Genomic DNA, 26626 nt, shown 5'->3' on the forward strand with positions numbered 1-26626 from the left:
CCGGTAGCCACAGTAAGCAGCAGCCGTCGCGACACTCAGTATTGTTAAACGGAAATTTTCGTCTTGTTGAAGATGGCGCCATCGGTTTGCAACCGTGTTCACGTGTGTGAAAATATTTGCTCCTCTTTACGCAAAATCGCACGCAGCCGGTAGGATTCGAACCTACGCTCCCAGAGGGAATCTGATTTCGAGTCAGACGCCTTAACCACTCGGCCACGACTGCCCGTAGGTCGAGGTTCTCCGACACATGCAACTTCTACGGTTTAAAGCTATGTGGCATCAGAAAACGGCGTAGCTGCATTCTTTTCCGTAGTGTTTCCACCGCTACCAGAGGAATCGCTACCAAAGTATTAGAATTTCCGCCCGAACAGGGACTTGAACCCTGGACCCTTAGGTTAAAAGCCTAATGCTCTACCGACTGAGCTATCCGGGCTCACACGACACTAGAGAACATCCCACGATGCACAGCTGTACATTGACTCATGTCCTTCACAGCTGTGCTATCGCTGCATGGAGCTGTTACTAATTAAACGTCGCCTGAATGCTGTCTACATACGTGTCGCGCTAAGCTCGTAGCAGACTATCGAAGAATGCTGACACACAATGCAAAAACAAACCGCAGCAGTCGTTAGGTCTCATACGTTGGAGTAGAGGATTTACGTGTTTTGTCGACACTCACTGAGTAATTGGAAATTTCACAAGCATTTCGAATGCAATGCTTCCCACGTTTTCGCTCATTTCACGGTTCCGTTGGAGACGTTCTTCACCTCCTGACACAAAAAAAGGAACGCAGTCGGTAGGACTTTTCGTATTTTCTTACTTCTCAGGGAGTTGCCTACTGTGTTCCTCTTACGGCAAGCACTAGACAACCTGAACAGTTACAGGATAGAGTCATTTTTGTTCTCGGCTGTACCTACATCATCACAGACTCGGAGCAATTCCATTGGCATCAGCTTCAAAACATACGCTTGCCGAAACCCGGGATCGAACCAGGGACCTTTAGATCTTCAGTCTCACGCTCTCCCAACTGAGCTATTTCGGCTCACACCTAAGTCCGCAGATTTGCGCGTCTTCGTTAACCTCTGAATCGCCGCCAATTTCACAGTCATCTTCGTCTGATAAGACATAGGGACGCTGAAAGGCGAGCAGCAGATGCAGTGATGTACCACACACATTTCTTCTGATTCCATCATCGTAAGAAGCAAACATGTCGACTCGATTCATGTAATATTGACTTCGCTGGCTCTAGAAAACCTTTGCTATATCGATGCCACGTGCAACTCGTGTGCAGAGAACGAGACACAAGAAGGAGTGAGCCTCTCTACCATGTGAGAGGCAGTATCTAGCAGATACACACGCTAAAACATTTGACTTGCGTTAGCTCATAAATTGCTACACGTAATTGTCTGCAAGCTAAAATGGACACATCTGCACTGACACCTGGTGGACGGCAGTGTGACGAGGCGATGAGCTGTGGCTTCTGGGTGCGACTGTAGCGCTGCAGCCAATAACACTGCACATTGCCGGCGACCCACGTGTTTAGTAGTGACGCAACTGCTAGAATGCAGCTGAACGTCCATCTTTTGAGAGCTACAAAATTTCCGCAGTGGGCAGGACTCGAACCTACGCTCCCAGAGGGAATCTGATTTCAAGTCAGACGCCTTAACCACTCGGCCACGACTGCCGGTAGCAGTAGCGTCTTCCGACAAGTGAAAGTGCACCTTTAGAAGCAATCCAATGGCAGAAAGCGGCGTGGCCTCACTCTTTTCTGTAGTGTTTCCATTGCCAGCACATTAGCCGTTACGAAAGTGTATTAATTTTCGCCTAGACATGGCGTTGAACCCAACACCCTTTGGTTGAAAATCAAACGCTCTACCGACTGAGCTATCGTACAGCTGCGTGGCGTGCGAGTGATTCGCATGACGTAATTACTGGCTTATGGCTCCAATGGCGACTTCACCGACTTCCCACTGACGCTAGTTTTCTGTCGTCTTAAGTGGTCGACATACTTGCAAGTAGCTGCGAGATCTTAAGAAAAGAAACGCTGCACCATTGCTTTTTCCGCACTCGAATGACTGAATTGCGATTCTTAAAAAAGAGAGAAATGAATGTTGGCTCTGTCCAACGCTTCCAAGCACGTCTGTGTACTCACGAACTCGGCGTCGACGCGAGAAAATGACGGGAGCGCACTCGTCTGGCCTGCGACGGCTTTCTGCAGTCCCAGCGTCAGTGAGAGGAGAACCGGTAGCCACAGTAAGCAGCAGCCGTCGCGACACTCAGTATTGTTAAACGGAAATTTTCGTCTTGTTGAAGATGGCGCCATCGGTTTGCAACCGCGTTCACGTGTGTGAAAATATTTGCTCCTCTTTACGCAAAATCGCACGCAGCCGGTAGGATTCGAACCTACGCTCCCAGGGGGAATCTGATTTCGAGTCAGACGCCTTAACCACTCGGCCACGACTGCCCGTAGGTCGAGGTTCTCCGACACATGCAACTTCTACGGTTTAAAGCTATGTGGCATCAGAAAACGGCGTAGCTGTATTCTTTTCCGTAGTGTTTCCACCGCTACCAGAGGAATCGCTACCAAAGTATTAAAATTTCCGCCCCAACAAGGACTTGAACCCTGGACCCTTCGGTTAAAAGCCTAATGCTCTACCGACTGAGCTATCCGGGCTCACACGACAGTAGAGAACATCCCACGATGCACAGCTGTACATTGACTCATGTCCTTCACAGCTGTGCTATCGCTGCATGGAGCTGTTACTAATTAAACGTCGCCTGAATGCTGTCTACAAACGTGTCGCGCTAAGCTCGTAGCAGACTATCGAAGAATGCTGACACACGATGCAAAAACAAACCGCAGCAGTCGTTAGGTCTCATACGTTGGAGTAGAGGATTTACGTGTTTTGTCGACACTCACTGAGTAATTGGAAATTTCACAAGCATTTCGAATGCAATGCTTCCCACGTTTGCGCTCATTTCACGGTTCCGTTGGAGACGTTCTTCACCTCCTGACACAAAAAAAGGAACGCAGTCGGTAGGACTTTTCGTATTTTCTTACTTCTCAGGGAGTTGCCTACTGTGTTCCTCTTACGGCAAGCACTAGACAACCTGAACAGTTACAGGATAGAGTCATTTTTGTTATCGGCTGTACCTACATCATCACAGACTCGGAGCAATTCCATTGGCATCAGCTTCAAAACATACGCTTGCCGAAACCCGGGACCGAACCAGGGACCTTTAGATCTTCAGTCTAACGCTCTCCCAACTGAGCTATTTCGGCTCACACCAAAGTCCGCAGATTTGCGCGTCTTCGTTAACCTCTGAATCGCCGCCAATTTCACAGTCATCTTCGTCTGATAAGACATAGGGACGCTGAAAGGCGAGCAGCAGATGCAGTGAAGTACCACACACATTTCTTCTGATTCCATCATCGTAAGAAGCAAACATGTCGACTCGATTCATGTAATATTGACTTCGCTTTCTCTAGAAAACCTTTGCTATATCGATGCCACGTGCAACTCGTGTGCAGAGAACGAGACACAAGAAGGAGTGAGCCTCTCTACCATGTGAGAGGCAGTATCTAGCAGATACACACGCTAAAACATTTGACTTGCGTTAGCTCATAAATTGCTACACGTAATTGTCTGCAAGCTAAAATGGACACATCTGCACTGCCCAGAGAGGCGACACTTGCACTCACACCTGGTGGACGGCAGTGTGACGAGGCGATGAGCTGTGGCTTCTGGGTGCGACTGTAGCGCTGCAGCCAATAATACTGCACATTGCCGGCGACCCACGTGTTTAGTAGTGACGCAACTGCTAGAATGCAGCTGAACGCCCATCTTTTGAGAGCTACAGAATTTCCGCAGTCGGCAGGACTCGAACCTACGCTCCCAGAGGGAATCTGATTTCAAGTCAGACGCCTTAACCACTCGGCCACGACTGCCGGTAGCAGTAGCGTCTTCCGACACGTGAAAGTGCACCTTTAGAAGCAATCCAATGGCAGAAAGCGGCGTGGCCTCACTCTTTTCTGTAGTGTTTCCATTGCCAGCACATTAGCCGTTACGAAAGTGTATTAATTTTCGCCTAGACATGGCGTTGAACCCAACACCCTTTGGTTGAAAATCAAACGCTCTACCGACTGAGCTATCGTACAGCTGCGTGGCGTGCGAGTGATTCGCATGACGTAATTACTGGCTTATGGCTCCAATGGCGACTTCACCGACTTCCCACTGACGCTAGTTTTCTGTCGTCTTAAGTGGTCGACATACTTGCAAGTAGCTGCGAGATCTTAAGAAAAGAAACGCTGCACCATTGCTTTTTCCGCACTCGAATGACTGAATTGCGATTCTTAAAAAAGAGAGAAATGAATGTTGGCTCTGTCCAACGCTTCCAAGCACGTCTGTGTACTCACGAACTCGGCGTCGACGCGAGAAAATGACGGGAGCGCACTCGTCTGGCCTGCGACGGCTTTCTGCAGTCCCAGCGTCAGTGAGAGGAGAACCGGTAGCCACAGTAAGCAGCAGCCGTCGCGACACTCAGTATTGTTAAACGGAAATTTTCGTCTTGTTGAAGATGGCGCCATCGGTTTGCAACCGCGTTCACGTGTGTGAAAATATTTGCTCCTCTTTACGCAAAATCGCACGCAGTCGGTAGGATTCGAACCTACGCTCCCAGAGGGAATCTGATTTCGAGTCAGACGCCTTAACCACTCGGCCACGACTGCCCGTAGGTCGAGGTTCCCCGCACATGCAACTTCTACGGTTTAAAGCTATGTGGCATCAGAAAACGGCGTAGCTGCATTCTTTTCCGTAGTGTTTCCACCGCTACCAGAGGAATCGCTACCAAAGTATTAGAATTTCCGCCCGAACAGGGACTTGAACCCTGGACCCTTAGGTTAAAAGCCTAATGCTCTACCGACTGAGCTATCCGGGCTCACACGACACTAGAGAACATCCCACGATGCACAGCTGTACATTGACTCATGTCCTTCACAGCTGTGCTATCGCTGCATGGAGCTGTTACTAATTAAACGTCGCCTGAATGCTGTCTACAAACGTGTCGCGCTAAGCTCGTAGCAGACTATCGAAGAATGCTGACACACAATGCAAAAACAAACCGCAGCAGTCGTTAGGTCTCATACGTTGGAGTAGAGGATTTACGTGTTTTGTCGACACTCACTGAGTAATTGGAAATTTCACAAGCATTTCGAATGCAATGCTTCCCACGTTTTCGCTCATTTCACGGTTCCGTTGGAGACGTTCTTCACCTCCTGACACAAAAAAAGGAACGCAGTCGGTAGGACTTTTCGTATTTTCTTACTTCTCAGGGAGTTGCCTACTGTGTTCCTCTTACGGCAAGCACTAGACAACCTGAACAGTTACAGGATAGAGTCATTTTTGTTCTCGGCTGTACCTACATCATCACAGACTCGGAGCAATTCCATTGGCATCAGCTTCAAAACATACGCTTGCCGAAACCCGGGATCGAACCAGGGACCTTTAGATCTTCAGTCTCACGCTCTCCCAACTGAGCTATTTCGGCTCACACCTAAGTCCGCAGATTTGCGCGTCTTCGTTAACCTCTGAATCGCCGCCAATTTCACAGTCATCTTCGTCTGATAAGACATAGGGACCCTGAAAGGCGAGCAGCAGATGCAGTGATGTACCACACACATTTCTTCTGATTCCATCATCGTAAGAAGCAAACATGTCGACTCGATTCATGTAATATTGACTTCGCTGGCTCTAGAAAACCTTTGCTATATCGATGCCACGTGCAACTCGTGTGCAGAGAACGAGACACAAGAAGGAGTGAGCCTCCCTACCATGTGATAGGCAGTATCTAGCAGATACACACGCTAAAACATTTGACTTGCGTTAGCTCATAAATTGCTACACGTAATTGTCTGCAAGCTAAAATGGACACATCTGCACTGACACCTGGTGGACGGCAGTGTGACGAGGCGATGAGCTGTGGCTTCTGGGTGCGACTGTAGCGCTGCAGCCAATAACACTGCACATTGCCGGCGACCCACGTGTTTAGTAGTGACGCAACTGCTAGAATGCAGCTGAACGTCCATCTTTTGAGAGCTACAAAATTTCCGCAGTCGGCAGGACTCGAACCTACGCTCCCAGAGGGAATCTGATTTCAAGTCAGACGCCTTAACCACTCGGCCACGACTGCCGGTAGCAGTAGCGTCTTCCGACAAGTGAAAGTGCACCTTTAGAAGCAATCCAATGGCAGAAAGCGGCGTGGCCTCACTCTTTTCTGTAGTGTTTCCATTGCCAGCACATTAGCCGTTACGAAAGTGTATTAATTTTTGCCTAGACATGGCGTTGAACCCAACACCCTTTGGTTGAAAATCAAACGCTCTACCGACTGAGCTATCGTACAGCTGCGTGGCGTGCGAGTGATTCGCATGACGTAATTACTGGCTTATGGCTCCAATGGCGACTTCACCGACTTCCCACTGACGCTAGTTTTCTGTCGTCTTAAGTGGTCGACATACTTGCAAGTAGCTGCGAGATCTTAAGAAAAGAAACGCTGCACCATTGCTTTTTCCGCACTCGAATGACTGAATTGCGATTCTTAAAAAAGAGAGAAATGAATGTTGGCTCTGTCCAACGCTTCCAAGCACGTCTGTGTACTCACGAACTCGGCGTCGACGCGAGAAAATGACGGGAGCGCACTCGTCTGGCCTGCGACGGCTTTCTGCAGTCCCAGCGTCAGTGAGAGGAGAACCGGTAGCCACAGTAAGCAGCAGCCGTCGCGACACTCAGTATTGTTAAACGGAAATTTTCGTCTTGTTGAAGATGGCGCCATCGGTTTGCAACCGCGTTCACGTGTGTGAAAATATTTGCTCCTCTTTACGCAAAATCGCACGCAGCCGGTAGGATTCGAACCTACGCTCCCAGGGGGAATCTGATTTCGAGTCAGACGCCTTAACCACTCGGCCACGACTGCCCGTAGGTCGAGGTTCTCCGACACATGCAACTTCTACGGTTTAAAGCTATGTGGCATCAGAAAACGGCGTAGCTGCATTCTTTTCCGTAGTGTTTCCACCGCTACCAGAGGAATCGCTACCAAAGTATTAAAATTTCCGCCCCAACAAGGACTTGAACCCTGGACCCTTCGGTTAAAAGCCTAATGCTCTACCGACTGAGCTATCCGGGCTCACACGACAGTAGAGAACATCCCACGATGCACAGCTGTACATTGACTCATGTCCTTCACAGCTGTGCTATCGCTGCATGGAGCTGTTACTAATTAAACGTCGCCTGAATGCTGTCTACAAACGTGTCGCGCTAAGCTCGTAGCAGACTATCGAAGAATGCTGACACACGATGCAAAAACAAACCGCAGCAGTCGTTAGGTCTCATACGTTGGAGTAGAGGATTTACGTGTTTTGTCGACACTCACTGAGTAATTGGAAATTTCACAAGCATTTCGAATGCAATGCTTCCCACGTTTTCGCTCATTTCACGGTTCCGTTGGAGACGTTCTTCACCTCCTGACACAAAAAAAGGAACGCAGTCGGTAGGACTTTTCGTATTTTCTTACTTCTCAGGGAGTTGCCTACTGTGTTCCTCTTACGGCAAGCACTAGACAACCTGAACAGTTACAGGATAGAGTCATTTTTGTTATCGGCTGTACCTACATCATCACAGACTCGGAGCAATTCCATTGGCATCAGCTTCAAAACATACGCTTGCCGAAACCCGGGATCGAACCAGGGACCTTTAGATCTTCAGTCTAACGCTCTCCCAACTGAGCTATTTCGGCTCACACCAAAGTCCGCAGATTTGCGCGTCTTCGTTAACCTCTGAATCGCCGCCAATTTCACAGTCATCTTCGTCTGATAAGACATAGGGACGCTGAAAGGCGAGCAGCAGATGCAGTGAAGTACCACACACATTTCTTCTGATTCCATCATCGTAAGAAGCAAACATGTCGACTCGATTCATGTAATATTGACTTCGCTTTCTCTAGAAAACCTTTGCTATATCGATGCCACGTGCAACTCGTGTGCAGAGAACGAGACACAAGAAGGAGTGAGCCTCTCTACCATGTGAGAGGCAGTATCTAGCAGATACACACGCTAAAACATTTGACTTGCGTTAGCTCATAAATTGCTACACGTAATTGTCTGCAAGCTAAAATGGACACATCTGCACTGCCCAGAGAGGCGACACTTGCACTCACACCTGGTGGACGGCAGTGTGACGAGGCGATGAGCTGTGGCTTCTGGGTGCGACTGTAGCGCTGCAGCCAATAATACTGCACATTGCCGGCGACCCACGTGTTTAGTAGTGACGCAACTGCTAGAATGCAGCTGAACGCCCATCTTTTGAGAGCTACAGAATTTCCGCAGTCGGCAGGACTCGAACCTACGCTCCCAGAGGGAATCTGATTTCAAGTCAGACGCCTTAACCACTCGGCCACGACTGCCGGTAGCAGTAGCGTCTTCCGACACGTGAAAGTGCACCTTTAGAAGCAATCCAATGGCAGAAAGCGGCGTGGCCTCACTCTTTTCTGTAGTGTTTCCATTGCCAGCACATTAGCCGTTACGAAAGTGTATTAATTTTCGCCTAGACATGGCGTTGAACCCAACACCCTTTGGTTGAAAATCAAACGCTCTACCGACTGAGCTATCGTACAGCTGCGTGGCGTGCGAGTGATTCGCATGACGTAATTACTGGCTTATGGCTCCAATGGCGACTTCACCGACTTCCCACTGACGCTAGTTTTCTGTCGTCTTAAGTGGTCGACATACTTGCAAGTAGCTGCGAGATCTTAAGAAAAGAAACGCTGCACCATTGCTTTTTCCGCACTCGAATGACTGAATTGCGATTCTTAAAAAAGAGAGAAATGAATGTTGGCTCTGTCCAACGCTTCCAAGCACGTCTGTGTACTCACGAACTCGGCGTCGACGCGAGAAAATGACGGGAGCGCACTCGTCTGGCCTGCGACGGCTTTCTGCAGTCCCAGCGTCAGTGAGAGGAGAACCGGTAGCCACAGTAAGCAGCAGCCGTCGCGACACTCAGTATTGTTAAACGGAAATTTTCGTCTTGTTGAAGATGGCGCCATCGGTTTGCAACCGCGTTCACGTGTGTGAAAATATTTGCTCCTCTTTACGCAAAATCGCACGCAGTCGGTAGGATTCGAACCTACGCTCCCAGAGGGAATCTGATTTCGAGTCAGACGCCTTAACCACTCGGCCACGACTGCCCGTACGTCGAGGTTCTCCGACACATGCAACTTCTACGGTTTAAAGCTATGTGGCATCAGAAAACGGCGTAGCTGCATTCTTTTCCGTAGTGTTTCCACCGCTACCAGAGGAATCGCTACCAAAGTATTAAAATTTCCGCCCCAACAAGGACTTGAACCCTGGACCCTTCGGTTAAAAGCCTAATGCTCTACCGACTGAGCTATCCGGGCTCACACGACAGTAGAGAACATCCCACGATGCACAGCTGTACATTGACTCATGTCCTTCACAGCTGTGCTATCGCTGCATGGAGCTGTTACTAATTAAACGTCGCCTGAATGCTGTCTACAAACGTGTCGCGCTAAGCTCGTAGCAGACTATCGAAGAATGCTGACACACGATGCAAAAACAAACCGCAGCAGTCGTTAGGTCTCATACGTTGGAGTAGAGGATTTACGTGTTTTGTCGACACTCACTGAGTAATTGGAAATTTCACAAGCATTTCGAATGCAATGCTTCCCACGTTTGCGCTCATTTCACGGTTCCGTTGGAGACGTTCTTCACCTCCTGACACAAAAAAAGGAACGCAGTCGGTAGGACTTTTCGTATTTTCTTACTTCTCAGGGAGTTGCCTACTGTGTTCCTCTTACGGCAAGCACTAGACAACCTGAACAGTTACAGGATAGAGTCATTTTTGTTATCGGCTGTACCTACATCATCACAGACTCGGAGCAATTCCATTGGCATCAGCTTCAAAACATACGCTTGCCGAAACCCGGGATCGAACCAGGGACCTTTAGATCTTCAGTCTAACGCTCTCCCAACTGAGCTATTTCGGCTCACACCAAAGTCCGCAGATTTGCGCGTCTTCGTTAACCTCTGAATCGCCGCCAATTTCACAGTCATCTTCGTCTGATAAGACATAGGGACGCTGAAAGGCGAGCAGCAGATGCAGTGAAGTACCACACACATTTCTTCTGATTCCATCATCGTAAGAAGCAAACATGTCGACTCGATTCATGTAATATTGACTTCGCTTTCTCTAGAAAACCTTTGCTATATCGATGCCACGTGCAACTCGTGTGCAGAGAACGAGACACAAGAAGGAGTGAGCCTCTCTACCATGTGAGAGGCAGTATCTAGCAGATACACACGCTAAAACATTTGACTTGCGTTAGCTCATAAATTGCTACACGTAATTGTCTGCAAGCTAAAATGGACACATCTGCACTGCCCAGAGAGGCGACACTTGCACTCACACCTGGTGGACGGCAGTGTGACGAGGCGATGAGCTGTGGCTTCTGGGTGCGACTGTAGCGCTGCAGCCAATAATACTGCACATTGCCGGCGACCCACGTGTTTCGTAGTGACGCAACTGCTAGAATGCAGCTGAACGCCCATCTTTTGAGAGCTACAGAATTTCCGCAGTCGGCAGGACTCGAACCTACGCTCCCAGAGGGAATCTGATTTCAAGTCAGACGCCTTAACCACTCGGCCACGACTGCCGGTAGCAGTAGCGTCTTCCGACACGTGAAAGTGCACCTTTAGAAGCAATCCAATGGCAGAAAGCGGCGTGGCCTCACTCTTTTCTGTAGTGTTTCCATTGCCAGCACATTAGCCGTTACGAAAGTGTATTAATTTTCGCCTAGACATGGCGTTGAACCCAACACCCTTTGGTTGAAAATCAAACGCTCTACCGACTGAGCTATCGTACAGCTGCGTGGCGTGCGAGTGATTCGCATGACGTAATTACTGGCTTATGGCTCCAATGGCGACTTCACCGACTTCCCACTGACGCTAGTTTTCTGTCGTCTTAAGTGGTCGACATACTTGCAAGTAGCTGCGAGATCTTAAGAAAAGAAACGCTGCACCATTGCTTTTTCCGCACTCGAATGACTGAATTGCGATTCTTAAAAAAGAGAGAAATGAATGTTGGCTCTGTCCAACGCTTCCAAGCACGTCTGTGTACTCACGAACTCGGCGTCGATGCGAGAAAATGACGGGAGCGCACTCGTCTGGCCTGCGACGGCTTTCTGCAGTCCCAGCGTCAGTGAGAGGAGAACCGGTAGCCACAGTAAGCAGCAGCCGTCGCGACACTCAGTATTGTTAAACGGAAATTTTCGTCTTGTTGAAGATGGCGCCATCGGTTTACAACCGCGTTCACGTGTGTGAAAATATTTGCTCCTCTTTACGCAAAATCGCACGCAGTCGGTAGGATTCGAACCTACGCTCCCAGAGGGAATCTGATTTCGAGTCAGACGCCTTAACCACTCGGCCACGACTGCCCGTACGTCGAGGTTCTCCGACACATGCAACTTCTACGGTTTAAAGCTATGTGGCATCAGAAAACGGCGTAGCTGCATTCTTTTCCGTAGTGTTTCCACCGCTACCAGAGGAATCGCTACCAAAGTATTAAAATTTCCGCCCCAACAAGGACTTGAACCCTGGACCCTTCGGTTAAAAGCCTAATGCTCTACCGACTGAGCTATCCGGGCTCACACGACAGTAGAGAACATCCCACGATGCACAGCTGTACATTGACTCATGTCCTTCACAGCTGTGCTATCGCTGCATGGAGCTGTTACTAATTAAACGTCGCCTGAATGCTGTCTACAAACGTGTCGCGCTAAGCTCGTAGCAGACTATCGAAGAATGCTGACACACGATGCAAAAACAAACCGCAGCAGTCGTTAGGTCTCATACGTTGGAGTAGAGGATTTACGTGTTTTGTCGACACTCACTGAGTAATTGGAAATTTCACAAGCATTTCGAATGCAATGCTTCCCACGTTTGCGCTCATTTCACGGTTCCGTTGGAGACGTTCTTCACCTCCTGACACAAAAAAAGGAACGCAGTCGGTAGGACTTTTCGTATTTTCTTACTTCTCAGGGAGTTGCCTACTGTGTTCCTCTTACGGCAAGCACTAGACAACCTGAACAGTTACAGGATAGAGTCATTTTTGTTATCGGCTGTACCTACATCATCACAGACTCGGAGCAATTCCATTGGCATCAGCTTCAAAACATACGCTTGCCGAAACCCGGGATCGAACCAGGGACCTTTAGATCTTCAGTCTAACGCTCTCCCAACTGAGCTATTTCGGCTCACACCAAAGTCCGCAGATTTGCGCGTCTTCGTTAACCTCTGAATCGCCGCCAATTTCACAGTCATCTTCGTCTGATAAGACATAGGGACGCTGAAAGGCGAGCAGCAGATGCAGTGAAGTACCACACACATTTCTTCTGATTCCATCATCGTAAGAAGCAAACATGTCGACTCGATTCATGTAATATTGACTTCGCTTTCTCTAGAAAACCTTTGCTATATCGATGCCACGTGCAACTCGTGTGCAGAGAACGAGACACAAGAAGGAGTGAGCCTCTCTACCATGTGAGAGGCAGTATCTAGCAGATACACACGCTAAAACATTTGACTTGCGTTAGCTCATAAATTGCTACACGTAATTGTCTGCAAGCTAAAATGGACACATCTGCACTGCCCAGAGAGGCGACACTTGCACTCACACCTGGTGGACGGCAGTGTGACGAGGCGATGAGCTGTGGCTTCTGGGTGCGACTGTAGCGCTGCAGCCAATAATACTGCACATTGCCGGCGACCCACGTGTTTAGTAGTGACGCAACTGCTAGAATGCAGCTGAACGCCCATCTTTTGAGAGCTACAGAATTTCCGCAGTCGGCAGGACTCGAACCTACGCTCCCAGAGGGAATCTGATTTCAAGTCAGACGCCTTAACCACTCGGCCACGACTGCCGGTAGCAGTAGCGTCTTCCGACACGTGAAAGTGCACCTTTAGAAGCAATCCAATGGCAGAAAGCGGCGTGGCCTCACTCTTTTCTGTAGTGTTTCCATTGCCAGCACATTAGCCGTTACGAAAGTGTATTAATTTTCGCCTAGACATGGCGTTGAACCCAACACCCTTTGGTTGAAAATCAAACGCTCTACCGACTGAGCTATCGTACAGCTGCGTGGCGTGCGAGTGATTCGCATGACGTAATTACTGGCTTATGGCTCCAATGGCGACTTCACCGACTTCCCACTGACGCTAGTTTTCTGTCGTCTTAAGTGGTCGACATACTTGCAAGTAGCTGCGAGATCTTAAGAAAAGAAACGCTGCACCATTGCTTTTTCCGCACTCGAATGACTGAATTGCGATTCTTAAAAAAGAGAGAAATGAATGTTGGCTCTGTCCAACGCTTCCAAGCACGTCTGTGTACTCACGAACTCGGCGTCGACGCGAGAAAATGACGGGAGCGCACTCGTCTGGCCTGCGACGGCTTTCTGCAGTCCCAGCGTCAGTGAGAGGAGAACCGGTAGCCACAGTAAGCAGCAGCCGTCGCGACACTCAGTATTGTTAAACGGAAATTTTCGTCTTGTTGAAGATGGCGCCATCGGTTTGCAACCGCGTTCACGTGTGTGAAAATATTTGCTCCTCTTTACGCAAAATCGCACGCAGTCGGTAGGATTCGAACCTACGCTCCCAGAGGGAATCTGATTTCGAGTCAGACGCCTTAACCACTCGGCCACGACTGCCCGTAGGTCGAGGTTCTCCGACACATGCAACTTCTACGGTTTAAAGCTATGTGGCATCAGAAAACGGCGTAGCTGCATTCTTTTCCGTAGTGTTTCCACCGCTACCAGAGGAATCGCTACCAAAGTATTAAAATTTCCGCCCCAACAAGGACTTGAACCCTGGACCCTTCGGTTAAAAGCCTAATGCTCTACCGACTGAGCTATCTGGGCTCACACGACAGTAGAGAACATCCCACGATGCACAGCTGTACATTGACTCATGTCCTTCACAGCTGTGCTATCGCTGCATGGAGCTGTTACTAATTAAACGTCGCCTGAATGCTGTCTACAAACGTGTCGCGCTAAGCTCGTAGCAGACTATCGAAGAATGCTGACACACGATGCAAAAACAAACCGCAGCAGTCGTTAGGTCTCATACGTTGGAGTAGAGGATTTACGTGTTTTGTCGACACTCACTGAGTAATTGGAAATTTCACAAGCATTTCGAATGCAATGCTTCCCACGTTTGCGCTCATTTCACGGTTCCGTTGGAGACGTTCTTCACCTCCTGACACAAAAAAAGGAACGCAGTCGGTAGGACTTTTCGTATTTTCTTACTTCTCAGGGAGTTGCCTACTGTGTTCCTCTTACGGCAAGCACTAGACAACCTGAACAGTTACAGGATAGAGTCATTTTTGTTATCGGCTGTACCTACATCATCACAGACTCGGAGCAATTCCATTGGCATCAGCTTCAAAACATACGCTTGCCGAAACCCGGGATCGAACCAGGGACCTTTAGATCTTCAGTCTAACGCTCTCCCAACTGAGCTATTTCGGCTCACACCAAAGTCCGCAGATTTGCGCGTCTTCGTTAACCTCTGAATCGCCGCCAATTTCACAGTCATCTTCGTCTGATAAGACATAGGGACGCTGAAAGGCGAGCAGCAGATGCAGTGAAGTACCACACACATTTCTTCTGATTCCATCATCGTAAGAAGCAAACATGTCGACTCGATTCATGTAATATTGACTTCGCTTTCTCTAGAAAAACCTTTGCTATATCGATGCCACGTGCAACTCGTGTGCAGAGAACGAGACACAAGAAGGAGTGAGCCTCTCTACCATGTGAGAGGCAGTATCTAGCAGATACACACGCTAAAACATTTGACTTGCGTTAGCTCATAAATTGCTACACGTAATTGTCTGCAAGCTAAAATGGACACATCTGCACTGCCCAGAGAGGCGACACTTGCACTCACACCTGGTGGACGGCAGTGTGACGAGGCGATGAGCTGTGGCTTCTGGGTGCGACTGTAGCGCTGCAGCCAATAATACTGCACATTGCCGGCGACCCACGTGTTTAGTAGTGACGCAACTGCTAGAATGCAGCTGAACGCCCATCTTTTGAGAGCTACAGAATTTCCGCAGTCGGCAGGACTCGAACCTACGCTCCCAGAGGGAATCTGATTTCAAGTCAGACGCCTTAACCACTCGGCCACGACTGCCGGTAGCAGTAGCGTCTTCCGACACGTGAAAGTGCACCTTTAGAAGCAATCCAATGGCAGAAAGCGGCGTGGCCTCACTCTTTTCTGTAGTGTTTCCATTGCCAGCACATTAGCCGTTACGAAAGTGTATTAATTTTCGCCTAGACATGGCGTTGAACCCAACACCCTTTGGTTGAAAATCAAACGCTCTACCGACTGAGCTATCGTACAGCTGCGTGGCGTGCGAGTGATTCGCATGACGTAATTACTGGCTTATGGCTCCAATGGCGACTTCACCGACTTCCCACTGACGCTAGTTTTCTGTCGTCTTAAGTGGTCGACATACTTGCAAGTAGCTGCGAGATCTTAAGAAAAGAAACGCTGCACCATTGCTTTTTCCGCACTCGAATGACTGAATTGCGATTCTTAAAAAAGAGAGAAATGAATGTTGGCTCTGTCCAACGCTTCCAAGCACGTCTGTGTACTCACGAACTCGGCGTCGACGCGAGAAAATGACGGGAGCGCACTCGTCTGGCCTGCGACGGCTTTCTGCAGTCCCAGCGTCAGTGAGAGGAGAACCGGTAGCCACAGTAAGCAGCAGCCGTCGCGACACTCAGTATTGTTAAACGGAAATTTTCGTCTTGTTGAAGATGGCGCCATCGGTTTGCAACCGCGTTCACGTGTGTGAAAATATTTGCTCCTCTTTACGCAAAATCGCACGCAGTCGGTAGGATTCGAACCTACGCTCCCAGAGGGAATCTGATTTCGAGTCAGACGCCTTAACCACTCGGCCACGACTGCCCGTAGGTCGAGGTTCTCCGACACATGCAACTTCTACGGTTTAAAGCTATGTGGCATCAGAAAACGGCGTAGCTGCATTCTTTTCCGTAGTGTTTCCACCGCTACCAGAGGAATCGCTACCAAAGTATTAGAATTTCCGCCCGAACAGGGACTTGAACCCTGGACCCTTCGGTTAAAAGCCTAATGCTCTACCGACTGAGCTATCCGGGCTCACACGACACTAGAGAACATCCCACGATGCACAGCTGTACATTGACTCATGTCCTTCACAGCTGTGCTATCGCTGCATGGAGCTGTTACTAATTAAACGTCGCCTGAATGCTGTCTACAAACGTGTCGCGCTAAGCTCGTAGCAGACTATCGAAGAATGCTGACACACAATGCAAAAACAAACCGCAGCAGTCGTTAGGTCTCATACGTTGGAGTAGAGGATTTACGTGTTTTGTCGACACTCACTGAGTAATTGGAAATTTCACAAGCATTTCGAATGCAATGCTTCCCACGTTTTCGCTCATTTCACGGTTCCGTTGGAGACGTTCTTCACCTCCTGACACAAAAAAAGGAACGCAGTCGGTAGGACTTTTCGTATTTTCTTACTTCTCAGGGAGTTGCCTACTGTGTTCCTCTTACGGCAAGCACTAGACAACCTGAACAGTTACAGGATAGAGTCATTTTTGTTATCGGCTGTACCTACATCATCACAGACTCGGAGCAATTCCATTGGCATCAGCTTCAAAACATACGCTTGCCGAAACCCGGGATCGAACCAGGGACCTTTAGATCTTCAGTCTCACGCTCTCCCAACTGAGCTATTTCGGCTCACACCTAAGTCCGCATATTTGCGCGTCTTCGTTAACCTCTGAATCGCCGCCAATTTCACAGTCATCTTCGTCTGATAAGACATAGGGACGCTGAAAGGCGAGCAGCAGATGCAGTGATGTACCACACACATTTCTTCTGATTCCATCATCGTAAGAAGCAAACATGTCGACTCGATTCATGTAATATTGACTTCGCTGGCTCTAGAAAACCTTTGCTATATCGATGCCACGTGCAACTCGTGTGCAGAGAACGAGACACAAGAAGGAGTGAGCCTCCCTACCATGTGAGAGGCAGTATCTAGCAGATACACACGCTAAAACATTTGACTTGCGTTAGCTCATAAATTGCTACACGTAATTGTCTGCAAGCTAAAATGGACACATCTGCACTGCCCAGAGAGGCGACACTTGCACTCACACCTGGTGGACGGCAGTGTGACGAGGCGATGAGCTGTGGCTTCTGGGTGCGACTGTAGCGCTGCAGCCAATAATACTGCACATTGCCGGCGACCCACGTGTTTAGTAGTGACGCAACTGCTAGAATGCAGCTGAACGCCCATCTTTTGAGAGCTACAGAATTTCCGCAGTCGGCAGGACTCGAACCTACGCTCCCAGAGGGAATCTGATTTCAAGTCAGACGCCTTAACCACTCGGCCACGACTGCCGGTAGCAGTAGCGTCTTCCGACACGTGAAAGTGCACCTTTAGAAGCAATCCAATGGCAGAAAGCGGCGTGGCCTCACTCTTTTCTGTAGTGTTTCCATTGCCAGCACATTAGCCGTTACGAAAGTGTATTAATTTTCGCCTAGACATGGCGTTGAACCCAACACCCTTTGGTTGAAAATCAAACGCTCTACCGACTGAGCTATCGTACAGCTGCGTGGCGTGCGAGTGATTCGCATGACGTAATTACTGGCTTATGGCTCCAATGGCGACTTCACCGACTTCCCACTGACGCTAGTTTTCTGTCGTCTTAAGTGGTCGACATACTTGCAAGTAGCTGCGAGATCTTAAGAAAAGAAACGCTGCACCATTGCTTTTTCCGCACTCGAATGACTGAATTGCGATTCTTAAAAAAGAGAGAAATGAATGTTGGCTCTGTCCAACGCTTCCAAGCACGTCTGTGTACTCACGAACTCGGCGTCGACGCGAGAAAATGACGGGAGCGCACTCGTCTGGCCTGCGACGGCTTTCTGCAGTCCCAGCGTCAGTGAGAGGAGAACCGGTAGCCACAGTAAGCAGCAGCCGTCGCGACACTCAGTATTGTTAAACGGAAATTTTCGTCTTGTTGAAGATGGCGCCATCGGTTTGCAACCGCGTTCACGTGTGTGAAAATATTTGCTCCTCTTTACGCAAAATCGCACGCAGCCGGTAGGATTCGAACCTACGCTCCCAGGGGGAATCTGATTTCGAGTCAGACGCCTTAACCACTCGGCCACGACTGCCCGTAGGTCGAGGTTCTCCGACACATGCAACTTCTACGGTTTAAAGCTATGTGGCATCAGAAAACGGCGTAGCTGCATTCTTTTCCGTAGTGTTTCCACCGCTACCAGAGGAATCGCTACCAAAGTATTAAAATTTCCGCCCCAACAAGGACTTGAACCCTGGACCCTTCGGTTAAAAGCCTAATGCTCTACCGACTGAGCTATCCGGGCTCACACGACAGTAGAGAACATCCCACGATGCACAGCTGTACATTGACTCATGTCCTTCACAGCTGTGCTATCGCTGCATGGAGCTGTTACTAATTAAACGTCGCCTGAATGCTGTCTACAAACGTGTCGCGCTAAGCTCGTAGCAGACTATCGAAGAATGCTGACACACGATGCAAAAACAAACCGCAGCAGTCGTTAGGTCTCATACGTTGGAGTAGAGGATTTACGTGTTTTGTCGACACTCACTGAGTAATTGGAAATTTCACAAGCATTTCGAATGCAATGCTTCCCACGTTTTCGCTCATTTCACGGTTCCGTTGGAGACGTTCTTCACCTCCTGACACAAAAAAAGGAACGCAGTCGGTAGGACTTTTCGTATTTTCTTACTTCTCAGGGAGTTGCCTACTGTGTTCCTCTTACGGCAAGCACTAGACAACCTGAACAGTTACAGGATAGAGTCATTTTTGTTATCGGCTGTACCTACATCATCACAGACTCGGAGCAATTCCATTGGCATCAGCTTCAAAACATACGCTTGCCGAAACCCGGGATCGAACCAGGGACCTTTAGATCTTCAGTCTAACGCTCTCCCAACTGAGCTATTTCGGCTCACACCTAAGTCCGCAGATTTGCGCGTCTTCGTTAACCTCTGAATCGCCGCCAATTTCACAGTCATCTTCGTCTGATAAGACATAGGGACGCTGAAAGGCGAGCAGCAGATGCAGTGAAGTACCACACACATTTCTTCTGATTCCATCATCGTAAGAAGCAAACATGTCGACTCGATTCATGTAATATTGACTTCGCTTTCTCTAGAAAACCTTTGCTATATCGATGCCACGTGCAACTCGTGTGCAGAGAACGAGACACAAGAAGGAGTGAGCCTCTCTACCATGTGAGAGGCAGTATCTAGCAGATACACACGCTAAAACATTTGACTTGCGTTAGCTCATAAATTGCTACACGTAATTGTCTGCAAGCTAAAATGGACACATCTGCACTGCCCAGAGAGGCGACACTTGCACTCACACCTGGTGGACGGCAGTGTGACGAGGCGATGAGCTGTGGCTTCTGGGTGCGACTGTAGCGCTGCAGCCAATAATACTGCACATTGCCGGCGACCCACGTGTTTAGTAGTGACGCAACTGCTAGAATGCAGCTGAACGCCCATCTTTTGAGAGCTACAGAATTTCCGCAGTCGGCAGGACTCGAACCTACGCTCCCAGAGGGAATCTGATTTCAAGTCAGACGCCTTAACCACTCGGCCACGACTGCCGGTAGCAGTAGCGTCTTCCGACACGTGAAAGTGCACCTTTAGAAGCAATCCAATGGCAGAAAGCGGCGTGGCCTCACTCTTTTCTGTAGTGTTTCCATTGCCAGCACATTAGCCGTTACGAAAGTGTATTAATTTTCGCCTAGACATGGCGTTGAACCCAACACCCTTTGGTTGAAAATCAAACGCTCTACCGACTGAGCTATCGTACAGCTGCGTGGCGTGCGAGTGATTCGCATGACGTAATTACTGGCTTATGGCTCCAATGGCGACTTCACCGACTTCCCACTGACGCACAGCTGACGCTAGTTTTCTGTCGTCTTAAGTGGTCGACATACTTGCAAGTAGCTGCGAGATCTTAAGAAAAGAAACGCTGCACCATTGCTTTTTCCGCACTCGAATGACTGAATTGCGATTCTTAAAAAAGAGAGAAATGAATGTTGGCTCTGTCCAACGCTTCCAAGCACGTCTGTGTACTCACGAACTCGGCGTCGACGCGAGAAAATGACGGGAGCGCACTCGTGGGCCTGCGACGGCTTTCTGCAGTCCCAGCGTCAGTGAGAGGAGAACCGGTAGCCACAGTAAGCAGCAGCCGTCGCGACACTCAGTATTGTTAAACGGAAATTTTCGTCTTGTTGAAGATGGCGCCATCGGTTTGCAACCGCGTTCACGTGTGTGAAAATATTTGCTCCTCTTTACGCAAAATCGCACGCAGTCGGTAGGATTCGAACCTACGCTCCCAGAGGGAATCTGATTTCGAGTCAGACGCCTTAACCACTCGGCCACGACTGCCCGTAGGTCGAGGTTCTCCGACACATGCAACTTCTACGGTTTAAAGCTATGTGGCATCAGAAAACGGCGTAGCTGCATTCTTTTCCGTAGTGTTTCCACCGCTACCAGAGGAATCGCTACCAAAGTATTAAAATTTCCGCCCCAACAAGGACTTGAACCCTGGACCCTTCGGTTAAAAGCCTAATGCTCTACCGACTGAGCTATCCGGGCTCACACGACAGTAGAGAACATCCCACGATGCACAGCTGTACATTGACTCATGTCCTTCACAGCTGTGCTATCGCTGCATGGAGCTGTTACTAATTAAACGTCGCCTGAATGCTGTCTACAAACGTGTCGCGCTAAGCTCGTAGCAGACTATCGAAGAATGCTGACACACGATGCAAAAACAAACCGCAGCAGTCGTTAGGTCTCATACGTTGGAGTAGAGGATTTACGTGTTTTGTCGACACTCACTGAGTAATTGGAAATTTCACAAGCATTTCGAATGCAATGCTTCCCACGTTTGCGCTCATTTCACGGTTCCGTTGGAGACGTTCTTCACCTCCTGACACAAAAAAAAGGAACGCAGTCGGTAGGACTTTTCGTATTTTCTTACTTCTCAGGGAGTTGCCTACTGTGTTCCTCTTACGGCAAGCACTAGACAACCTGAACAGTTACAGGATAGAGTCATTTTTGTTATCGGCTGTACCTACATCATCACAGACTCGGAGCAATTCCATTGGCATCAGCTTCAAAACATACGCTTGCCGAAACCCGGGATCGAACCAGGGACCTTTAGATCTTCAGTCTAACGCTCTCCCAACTGAGCTATTTCGGCTCACACCTAAGTCCGCAGATTTGCGCGTCTTCGTTAACCTCTGAATCGCCGCCAATTTCACAGTCATCTTCGTCTGATAAGACATAGGGACGCTGAAAGGCGAGCAGCAGATGCAGTGAAGTACCACACACATTTCTTCTGATTCCATCATCGTAAGAAGCAAACATGTCGACTCGATTCATGTAATATTGACTTCGCTTTCTCTAGAAAACCTTTGCTATATCGATGCCACGTGCAACTCGTGTGCAGAGAACGAGACACAAGAAGGAGTGAGCCTCTCTACCATGTGAGAGGCAGTATCTAGCAGATACACACGCTAAAACATTTGACTTGCGTTAGCTCATAAATTGCTACACGTAATTGTCTGCAAGCTAAAATGGACACATCTGCACTGCCCAGAGAGGCGACACTTGCACTCACACCTGGTGGACGGCAGTGTGACGAGGCGATGAGCTGTGGCTTCTGGGTGCGACTGTAGCGCTGCAGCCAATAATACTGCACATTGCCGGCGACCCACGTGTTTAGTAGTGACGCAACTGCTAGAATGCAGCTGAACGCCCATCTTTTGAGAGCTACAGAATTTCCGCAGTCGGCAGGACTCGAACCTACGCTCCCAGAGGGAATCTGATTTCAAGTCAGACGCCTTAACCACTCGGCCACGACTGCCGGTAGCAGTAGCGTCTTCCGACACGTGAAAGTGCACCTTTAGAAGCAATCCAATGGCAGAAAGCGGCGTGGCCTCACTCTTTTCTGTAGTGTTTCCATTGCCAGCACATTAGCCGTTACGAAAGTGTATTAATTTTCGCCTAGACATGGCGTTGAACCCAACACCCTTTGGTTGAAAATCAAACGCTCTACCGACTGAGCTATCGTACAGCTGCGTGGCGTGCGAGTGATTCGCATGACGTAATTACTGGCTTATGGCTCCAATGGCGACTTCACCGACTTCCCACTGACGCTAGTTTTCTGTCGTCTTAAGTGGTCGACATACTTGCAAGTAGCTGCGAGATCTTAAGAAAAGAAACGCTGCACCATTGCTTTTTCCGCACTCGAATGACTGAATTGCGATTCTTAAAAAAGAGAGAAATGAATGTTGGCTCTGTCCAACGCTTCCAAGCACGTCTGTGTACTCACGAACTCGGCGTCGACGCGAGAAAATGACGGGAGCGCACTCGTCTGGCCTGCGACGGCTTTCTGCAGTCCCAGCGTCAGTGAGAGGAGAACCGGTAGCCACAGTAAGCAGCAGCCGTCGCGACACTCAGTATTGTTAAACGGAAATTTTCGTCTTGTTGAAGATGGCGCCATCGGTTTGCAACCGCGTTCACGTGTGTGAAAATATTTGCTCCTCTTTACGCAAAATCGCACGCAGTCGGTAGGATTCGAACCTACGCTCCCAGAGGGAATCTGATTTCGAGTCAGACGCCTTAACCACTCGGCCACGACTGCCCGTAGGTCGAGGTTCTCCGACACATGCAACTTCTACGGTTTAAAGCTATGTGGCATCAGAAAACGGCGTAGCTGCATTCTTTTCCGTAGTGTTTCCACCGCTACCAGAGGAATCGCTACCAAAGTATTAAAATTTCCGCCCCAACAAGGACTTGAACCCTGGACCCTTCGGTTAAAAGCCTAATGCTCTACCGACTGAGCTATCCGGGCTCACACGACAGTAGAGAACATCCCACGATGCACAGCTGTACATTGACTCATGTCCTTCACAGCTGTGCTATCGCTGCATGGAGTTGTTACTAATTAAACGTCGCCTGAATGCTGTCTACAAACGTGTCGCGCTAAGCTCGTAGCAGACTATCGAAGAATGCTGACACACGATGCAAAAACAAACCGCAGCAGTCGTTAGGTCTCATACGTTGGAGTAGAGGATTTACGTGTTTTGTCGACACTCACTGAGTAATTGGAAATTTCACAAGCATTTCGAATGCAATGCTTCCCACGTTTGCGCTCATTTCACGGTTCCGTTGGAGACGTTCTTCACCTCCTGACACAAAAAAAAGGAACGCAGTCGGTAGGACTTTTCGTATTTTCTTACTTCTCAGGGAGTTGCCTACTGTGTTCCTCTTACGGCAAGCACTAGACAACCTGAACAGTTACAGGATAGAGTCATTTTTGTTATCGGCTGTACCTACATCATCACAGACTCGGAGCAATTCCATTGGCATCAGCTTCAAAACATACGCTTGCCGAAACCCGGGATCGAACCAGGGACCTTTAGATCTTCAGTCTAACGCTCTCCCAACTGAGCTATTTCGGCTCACACCTAAGTCCGCAGATTTGCGCGTCTTCGTTAACCTCTGAATCGCCGCCAATTTCACAGTCATCTTCGTCTGATAAGACATAGGGACGCTGAAAGGCGAGCAGCAGATGCAGTGAAGTACCACACACATTTCTTCTGATTCCATCATCGTAAGAAGCAAACATGTCGACTCGATTCATGTAATATTGACTTCGCTTTCTCTAGAAAACCTTTGCTATATCGATGCCACGTGCAACTCGTGTGCAGAGAACGAGACACAAGAAGGAGTGAGCCTCTCTACCATGTGAGAGGCAGTATCTAGCAGATACACACGCTAAAACATTTGACTTGCGTTAGCTCATAAATTGCTACACGTAATTGTCTGCAAGCTAAAATGGACACATCTGCACTGCCCAGAGAGGCGACACTTGCACTCACACCTGGTGGACGGCAGTGTGACGAGGCGATGAGCTGTGGCTTCTGGGTGCGACTGTAGCGCTGCAGCCAATAATACTGCACATTGCCGGCGACCCACGTGTTTAGTAGTGACGCAACTGCTAGAATGCAGCTGAACGCCCATCTTTTGAGAGCTACAGAATTTCCGCAGTCGGCAGGACTCGAACCTACGCTCCCAGAGGGAATCTGATTTCAAGTCAGACGCCTTAACCACTCGGCCACGACTGCCGGTAGCAGTAGCGTCTTCCGACACGTGAAAGTGCACCTTTAGAAGCAATCCAATGGCAGAAAGCGGCGTGGCCTCACTCTTTTCTGTAGTGTTTCCATTGCCAGCACATTAGCCGTTACGAAAGTGTATTAATTTTCGCCTAGACATGGCGTTGAACCCAACACCCTTTGGTTGAAAATCAAACGCTCTACCGACTGAGCTATCGTACAGCTGCGTGGCGTGCGAGTGATTCGCATGACGTAATTACTGGCTTATGGCTCCAATGGCGACTTCACCGACTTCCCACTGACGCTAGTTTTCTGTCGTCTTAAGTGGTCGACATACTTGCAAGTAGCTGCGAGATCTTAAGAAAAGAAACGCTGCACCATTGCTTTTTCCGCACTCGAATGACTGAATTGCGATTCTTAAAAAAGAGAGAAATGAATGTTGGCTCTGTCCAACGCTTCCAAGCACGTCTGTGTACTCACGAACTCGGCGTCGACGCGAGAAAATGACGGGAGCGCACTCGTCTGGCCTGCGACGGCTTTCTGCAGTCCCAGCGTCAGTGAGAGGAGAACCGGTAGCCACAGTAAGCAGCAGCCGTCGCGACACTCAGTATTGTTAAACGGAAATTTTCGTCTTGTTGAAGATGGCGCCATCGGTTTGCAACCGCGTTCACGTGTGTGAAAATATTTGCTCCTCTTTACGCAAAATCGCACGCAGTCGGTAGGATTCGAACCTACGCTCCCAGAGGGAATCTGATTTCGAGTCAGACGCCTTAACCACTCGGCCACGACTGCCCGTAGGTCGAGGTTCTCCGACACATGCAACTTCTACGGTTTAAAGCTATGTGGCATCAGAAAACGGCGTAGCTGCATTCTTTTCCGTAGTGTTTCCACCGCTACCAGAGGAATCGCTACCAAAGTATTAGAATTTCCGCCCGAACAGGGACTTGAACCCTGGACCCTTAGGTTAAAAGCCTAATGCTCTACCGACTGAGCTATCCGGGCTCACACGACACTAGAGAACATCCCACGATGCACAGCTGTACATTGACTCATGTCCTTCACAGCTGTGCTATCGCTGCATGGAGCTGTTACTAATTAAACGTCGCCTGAATGCTGTCTACAAACGTGTCGCGCTAAGCTCGTAGCAGACTATCGAAGAATGCTGACACACAATGCAAAAACAAACCGCAGCAGTCGTTAGGTCTCATACGTTGGAGTAGAGGATTTACGTGTTTTGTCGACACTCACTGAGTAATTGGAAATTTCACAAGCATTTCGAATGCAATGCTTCCCACGTTTTCGCTCATTTCACGGTTCCGTTGGAGACGTTCTTCACCTCCTGACACAAAAAAAGGAACGCAGTCGGTAGGACTTTTCGTATTTTCTTACTTCTCAGGGAGTTGCCTACTGTGTTCCTCTTACGGCAAGCACTAGACAACCTGAACAGTTACAGGATAGAGTCATTTTTGTTCTCGGCTGTACCTACATCATCACAGACTCGGAGCAATTCCATTGGCATCAGCTTCAAAACATACGCTTGCCGAAACCCGGGATCGAACCAGGGACCTTTAGATCTTCAGTCTCACGCTCTCCCAACTGAGCTATTTCGGCTCACACCTAAGTCCGCAGATTTGCGCGTCTTCGTTAACCTCTGAATCGCCGCCAATTTCACAGTCATCTTCGTCTGATAAGACATAGGGACGCTGAAAGGCGAGCAGCAGATGCAGTGATGTACCACACACATTTCTTCTGATTCCATCATCGTAAGAAGCAAACATGTCGACTCGATTCATGTAATATTGACTTCGCTGGCTCTAGAAAACCTTTGCTATATCGATGCCACGTGCAACTCGTGTGCAGAGAACGAGACACAAGAAGGAGTGAGCCTCTCTACCATGTGAGAGGCAGTATCTAGCAGATACACACGCTAAAACATTTGACTTGCGTTAGCTCATAAATTGCTACACGTAATTGTCTGCAAGCTAAAATGGACACATCTGCACTGCCCAGAGAGGCGACACTTGCACTCACACCTGGTGGACGGCAGTGTGACGAGGCGATGAGCTGTGGCTTCTGGGTGCGACTGTAGCGCTGCAGCCAATAATACTGCACATTGCCGGCGACCCACGTGTTTAGCAGTGACGCAACTGCTAGAATGCAGCTGAACGCCCATCTTTTGAGAGCTACCGAATTTCCGCAGTCGGCAGGACTCGAACCTACGCTCCCAGAGGGAATCTGATTTCAAGTCAGACGCCTTAACCACTCGGCCACGACTGCCGGTAGCAGTAGCGTCTTCCGACACGTGAAAGTGCACCT

General features: G+C 49.0%; 48 non-coding genes across 48 annotated transcripts; all 48 read right to left on the minus strand.

Annotated features, from left to right (window-relative positions):
• Window positions 1-141: 141 nt before the first annotated feature.
• Trnas-cga (transfer RNA serine (anticodon CGA)) lies at window positions 142-223 on the minus strand. The gene has a single exon. It is a non-coding gene; the product is annotated as a tRNA-Ser (tRNA).
• Window positions 224-360: 137 nt separating this feature from the next.
• Trnak-uuu (transfer RNA lysine (anticodon UUU)) lies at window positions 361-433 on the minus strand. The gene has a single exon. It is a non-coding gene; the product is annotated as a tRNA-Lys (tRNA).
• A 536-nt stretch (window positions 434-969) lies between these two features.
• On the minus strand, window positions 970-1042 carry Trnaf-gaa (transfer RNA phenylalanine (anticodon GAA)). The gene has a single exon. It is a non-coding gene; the product is annotated as a tRNA-Phe (tRNA).
• A 560-nt stretch (window positions 1043-1602) lies between these two features.
• Trnas-uga (transfer RNA serine (anticodon UGA)) lies at window positions 1603-1684 on the minus strand. Its single transcript has one exon. It is a non-coding gene; the product is annotated as a tRNA-Ser (tRNA).
• A 698-nt stretch (window positions 1685-2382) lies between these two features.
• Trnas-cga (transfer RNA serine (anticodon CGA)) lies at window positions 2383-2464 on the minus strand. The gene has a single exon. It is a non-coding gene; the product is annotated as a tRNA-Ser (tRNA).
• Window positions 2465-2601: 137 nt separating this feature from the next.
• Trnak-uuu (transfer RNA lysine (anticodon UUU)) lies at window positions 2602-2674 on the minus strand. Its single transcript has one exon. It is a non-coding gene; the product is annotated as a tRNA-Lys (tRNA).
• Window positions 2675-3210: 536 nt separating this feature from the next.
• Window positions 3211-3283, minus strand: Trnaf-gaa (transfer RNA phenylalanine (anticodon GAA)). Its single transcript has one exon. It is a non-coding gene; the product is annotated as a tRNA-Phe (tRNA).
• A 584-nt stretch (window positions 3284-3867) lies between these two features.
• Window positions 3868-3949, minus strand: Trnas-uga (transfer RNA serine (anticodon UGA)). Its single transcript has one exon. It is a non-coding gene; the product is annotated as a tRNA-Ser (tRNA).
• Window positions 3950-4647: 698 nt separating this feature from the next.
• On the minus strand, window positions 4648-4729 carry Trnas-cga (transfer RNA serine (anticodon CGA)). Its single transcript has one exon. It is a non-coding gene; the product is annotated as a tRNA-Ser (tRNA).
• Window positions 4730-4865: 136 nt separating this feature from the next.
• On the minus strand, window positions 4866-4938 carry Trnak-uuu (transfer RNA lysine (anticodon UUU)). The gene has a single exon. It is a non-coding gene; the product is annotated as a tRNA-Lys (tRNA).
• A 536-nt stretch (window positions 4939-5474) lies between these two features.
• Trnaf-gaa (transfer RNA phenylalanine (anticodon GAA)) lies at window positions 5475-5547 on the minus strand. The gene has a single exon. It is a non-coding gene; the product is annotated as a tRNA-Phe (tRNA).
• A 560-nt stretch (window positions 5548-6107) lies between these two features.
• On the minus strand, window positions 6108-6189 carry Trnas-uga (transfer RNA serine (anticodon UGA)). The gene has a single exon. It is a non-coding gene; the product is annotated as a tRNA-Ser (tRNA).
• Window positions 6190-6887: 698 nt separating this feature from the next.
• Window positions 6888-6969, minus strand: Trnas-cga (transfer RNA serine (anticodon CGA)). Its single transcript has one exon. It is a non-coding gene; the product is annotated as a tRNA-Ser (tRNA).
• A 137-nt stretch (window positions 6970-7106) lies between these two features.
• Window positions 7107-7179, minus strand: Trnak-uuu (transfer RNA lysine (anticodon UUU)). Its single transcript has one exon. It is a non-coding gene; the product is annotated as a tRNA-Lys (tRNA).
• A 536-nt stretch (window positions 7180-7715) lies between these two features.
• Trnaf-gaa (transfer RNA phenylalanine (anticodon GAA)) lies at window positions 7716-7788 on the minus strand. The gene has a single exon. It is a non-coding gene; the product is annotated as a tRNA-Phe (tRNA).
• Window positions 7789-8372: 584 nt separating this feature from the next.
• Window positions 8373-8454, minus strand: Trnas-uga (transfer RNA serine (anticodon UGA)). Its single transcript has one exon. It is a non-coding gene; the product is annotated as a tRNA-Ser (tRNA).
• A 698-nt stretch (window positions 8455-9152) lies between these two features.
• Trnas-cga (transfer RNA serine (anticodon CGA)) lies at window positions 9153-9234 on the minus strand. The gene has a single exon. It is a non-coding gene; the product is annotated as a tRNA-Ser (tRNA).
• A 137-nt stretch (window positions 9235-9371) lies between these two features.
• Window positions 9372-9444, minus strand: Trnak-uuu (transfer RNA lysine (anticodon UUU)). Its single transcript has one exon. It is a non-coding gene; the product is annotated as a tRNA-Lys (tRNA).
• Window positions 9445-9980: 536 nt separating this feature from the next.
• On the minus strand, window positions 9981-10053 carry Trnaf-gaa (transfer RNA phenylalanine (anticodon GAA)). The gene has a single exon. It is a non-coding gene; the product is annotated as a tRNA-Phe (tRNA).
• Window positions 10054-10637: 584 nt separating this feature from the next.
• Trnas-uga (transfer RNA serine (anticodon UGA)) lies at window positions 10638-10719 on the minus strand. Its single transcript has one exon. It is a non-coding gene; the product is annotated as a tRNA-Ser (tRNA).
• Window positions 10720-11417: 698 nt separating this feature from the next.
• Trnas-cga (transfer RNA serine (anticodon CGA)) lies at window positions 11418-11499 on the minus strand. The gene has a single exon. It is a non-coding gene; the product is annotated as a tRNA-Ser (tRNA).
• A 137-nt stretch (window positions 11500-11636) lies between these two features.
• Trnak-uuu (transfer RNA lysine (anticodon UUU)) lies at window positions 11637-11709 on the minus strand. Its single transcript has one exon. It is a non-coding gene; the product is annotated as a tRNA-Lys (tRNA).
• Window positions 11710-12245: 536 nt separating this feature from the next.
• Window positions 12246-12318, minus strand: Trnaf-gaa (transfer RNA phenylalanine (anticodon GAA)). The gene has a single exon. It is a non-coding gene; the product is annotated as a tRNA-Phe (tRNA).
• Window positions 12319-12902: 584 nt separating this feature from the next.
• Window positions 12903-12984, minus strand: Trnas-uga (transfer RNA serine (anticodon UGA)). Its single transcript has one exon. It is a non-coding gene; the product is annotated as a tRNA-Ser (tRNA).
• A 698-nt stretch (window positions 12985-13682) lies between these two features.
• On the minus strand, window positions 13683-13764 carry Trnas-cga (transfer RNA serine (anticodon CGA)). Its single transcript has one exon. It is a non-coding gene; the product is annotated as a tRNA-Ser (tRNA).
• A 137-nt stretch (window positions 13765-13901) lies between these two features.
• Window positions 13902-13974, minus strand: Trnak-uuu (transfer RNA lysine (anticodon UUU)). Its single transcript has one exon. It is a non-coding gene; the product is annotated as a tRNA-Lys (tRNA).
• Window positions 13975-14510: 536 nt separating this feature from the next.
• On the minus strand, window positions 14511-14583 carry Trnaf-gaa (transfer RNA phenylalanine (anticodon GAA)). Its single transcript has one exon. It is a non-coding gene; the product is annotated as a tRNA-Phe (tRNA).
• A 585-nt stretch (window positions 14584-15168) lies between these two features.
• Trnas-uga (transfer RNA serine (anticodon UGA)) lies at window positions 15169-15250 on the minus strand. Its single transcript has one exon. It is a non-coding gene; the product is annotated as a tRNA-Ser (tRNA).
• Window positions 15251-15948: 698 nt separating this feature from the next.
• Window positions 15949-16030, minus strand: Trnas-cga (transfer RNA serine (anticodon CGA)). The gene has a single exon. It is a non-coding gene; the product is annotated as a tRNA-Ser (tRNA).
• A 137-nt stretch (window positions 16031-16167) lies between these two features.
• Trnak-uuu (transfer RNA lysine (anticodon UUU)) lies at window positions 16168-16240 on the minus strand. The gene has a single exon. It is a non-coding gene; the product is annotated as a tRNA-Lys (tRNA).
• A 536-nt stretch (window positions 16241-16776) lies between these two features.
• Trnaf-gaa (transfer RNA phenylalanine (anticodon GAA)) lies at window positions 16777-16849 on the minus strand. Its single transcript has one exon. It is a non-coding gene; the product is annotated as a tRNA-Phe (tRNA).
• Window positions 16850-17433: 584 nt separating this feature from the next.
• Trnas-uga (transfer RNA serine (anticodon UGA)) lies at window positions 17434-17515 on the minus strand. Its single transcript has one exon. It is a non-coding gene; the product is annotated as a tRNA-Ser (tRNA).
• A 698-nt stretch (window positions 17516-18213) lies between these two features.
• On the minus strand, window positions 18214-18295 carry Trnas-cga (transfer RNA serine (anticodon CGA)). Its single transcript has one exon. It is a non-coding gene; the product is annotated as a tRNA-Ser (tRNA).
• Window positions 18296-18432: 137 nt separating this feature from the next.
• On the minus strand, window positions 18433-18505 carry Trnak-uuu (transfer RNA lysine (anticodon UUU)). Its single transcript has one exon. It is a non-coding gene; the product is annotated as a tRNA-Lys (tRNA).
• A 536-nt stretch (window positions 18506-19041) lies between these two features.
• On the minus strand, window positions 19042-19114 carry Trnaf-gaa (transfer RNA phenylalanine (anticodon GAA)). Its single transcript has one exon. It is a non-coding gene; the product is annotated as a tRNA-Phe (tRNA).
• A 584-nt stretch (window positions 19115-19698) lies between these two features.
• On the minus strand, window positions 19699-19780 carry Trnas-uga (transfer RNA serine (anticodon UGA)). Its single transcript has one exon. It is a non-coding gene; the product is annotated as a tRNA-Ser (tRNA).
• A 708-nt stretch (window positions 19781-20488) lies between these two features.
• Window positions 20489-20570, minus strand: Trnas-cga (transfer RNA serine (anticodon CGA)). The gene has a single exon. It is a non-coding gene; the product is annotated as a tRNA-Ser (tRNA).
• Window positions 20571-20707: 137 nt separating this feature from the next.
• Window positions 20708-20780, minus strand: Trnak-uuu (transfer RNA lysine (anticodon UUU)). Its single transcript has one exon. It is a non-coding gene; the product is annotated as a tRNA-Lys (tRNA).
• A 537-nt stretch (window positions 20781-21317) lies between these two features.
• Window positions 21318-21390, minus strand: Trnaf-gaa (transfer RNA phenylalanine (anticodon GAA)). Its single transcript has one exon. It is a non-coding gene; the product is annotated as a tRNA-Phe (tRNA).
• A 584-nt stretch (window positions 21391-21974) lies between these two features.
• Window positions 21975-22056, minus strand: Trnas-uga (transfer RNA serine (anticodon UGA)). The gene has a single exon. It is a non-coding gene; the product is annotated as a tRNA-Ser (tRNA).
• Window positions 22057-22754: 698 nt separating this feature from the next.
• Trnas-cga (transfer RNA serine (anticodon CGA)) lies at window positions 22755-22836 on the minus strand. Its single transcript has one exon. It is a non-coding gene; the product is annotated as a tRNA-Ser (tRNA).
• Window positions 22837-22973: 137 nt separating this feature from the next.
• On the minus strand, window positions 22974-23046 carry Trnak-uuu (transfer RNA lysine (anticodon UUU)). The gene has a single exon. It is a non-coding gene; the product is annotated as a tRNA-Lys (tRNA).
• A 537-nt stretch (window positions 23047-23583) lies between these two features.
• On the minus strand, window positions 23584-23656 carry Trnaf-gaa (transfer RNA phenylalanine (anticodon GAA)). The gene has a single exon. It is a non-coding gene; the product is annotated as a tRNA-Phe (tRNA).
• A 584-nt stretch (window positions 23657-24240) lies between these two features.
• Trnas-uga (transfer RNA serine (anticodon UGA)) lies at window positions 24241-24322 on the minus strand. The gene has a single exon. It is a non-coding gene; the product is annotated as a tRNA-Ser (tRNA).
• A 698-nt stretch (window positions 24323-25020) lies between these two features.
• On the minus strand, window positions 25021-25102 carry Trnas-cga (transfer RNA serine (anticodon CGA)). The gene has a single exon. It is a non-coding gene; the product is annotated as a tRNA-Ser (tRNA).
• Window positions 25103-25239: 137 nt separating this feature from the next.
• Window positions 25240-25312, minus strand: Trnak-uuu (transfer RNA lysine (anticodon UUU)). The gene has a single exon. It is a non-coding gene; the product is annotated as a tRNA-Lys (tRNA).
• A 536-nt stretch (window positions 25313-25848) lies between these two features.
• Window positions 25849-25921, minus strand: Trnaf-gaa (transfer RNA phenylalanine (anticodon GAA)). The gene has a single exon. It is a non-coding gene; the product is annotated as a tRNA-Phe (tRNA).
• Window positions 25922-26505: 584 nt separating this feature from the next.
• Trnas-uga (transfer RNA serine (anticodon UGA)) lies at window positions 26506-26587 on the minus strand. Its single transcript has one exon. It is a non-coding gene; the product is annotated as a tRNA-Ser (tRNA).
• Between the last annotated feature and the right edge of the window lie 39 nt (window positions 26588-26626).

This window comes from Schistocerca gregaria, unplaced genomic scaffold, assembly GCF_023897955.1.
Source record: "Schistocerca gregaria isolate iqSchGreg1 unplaced genomic scaffold, iqSchGreg1.2 ptg000337l, whole genome shotgun sequence".
Lineage (NCBI taxonomy): Eukaryota > Metazoa > Arthropoda > Insecta > Orthoptera > Acrididae > Schistocerca > Schistocerca gregaria.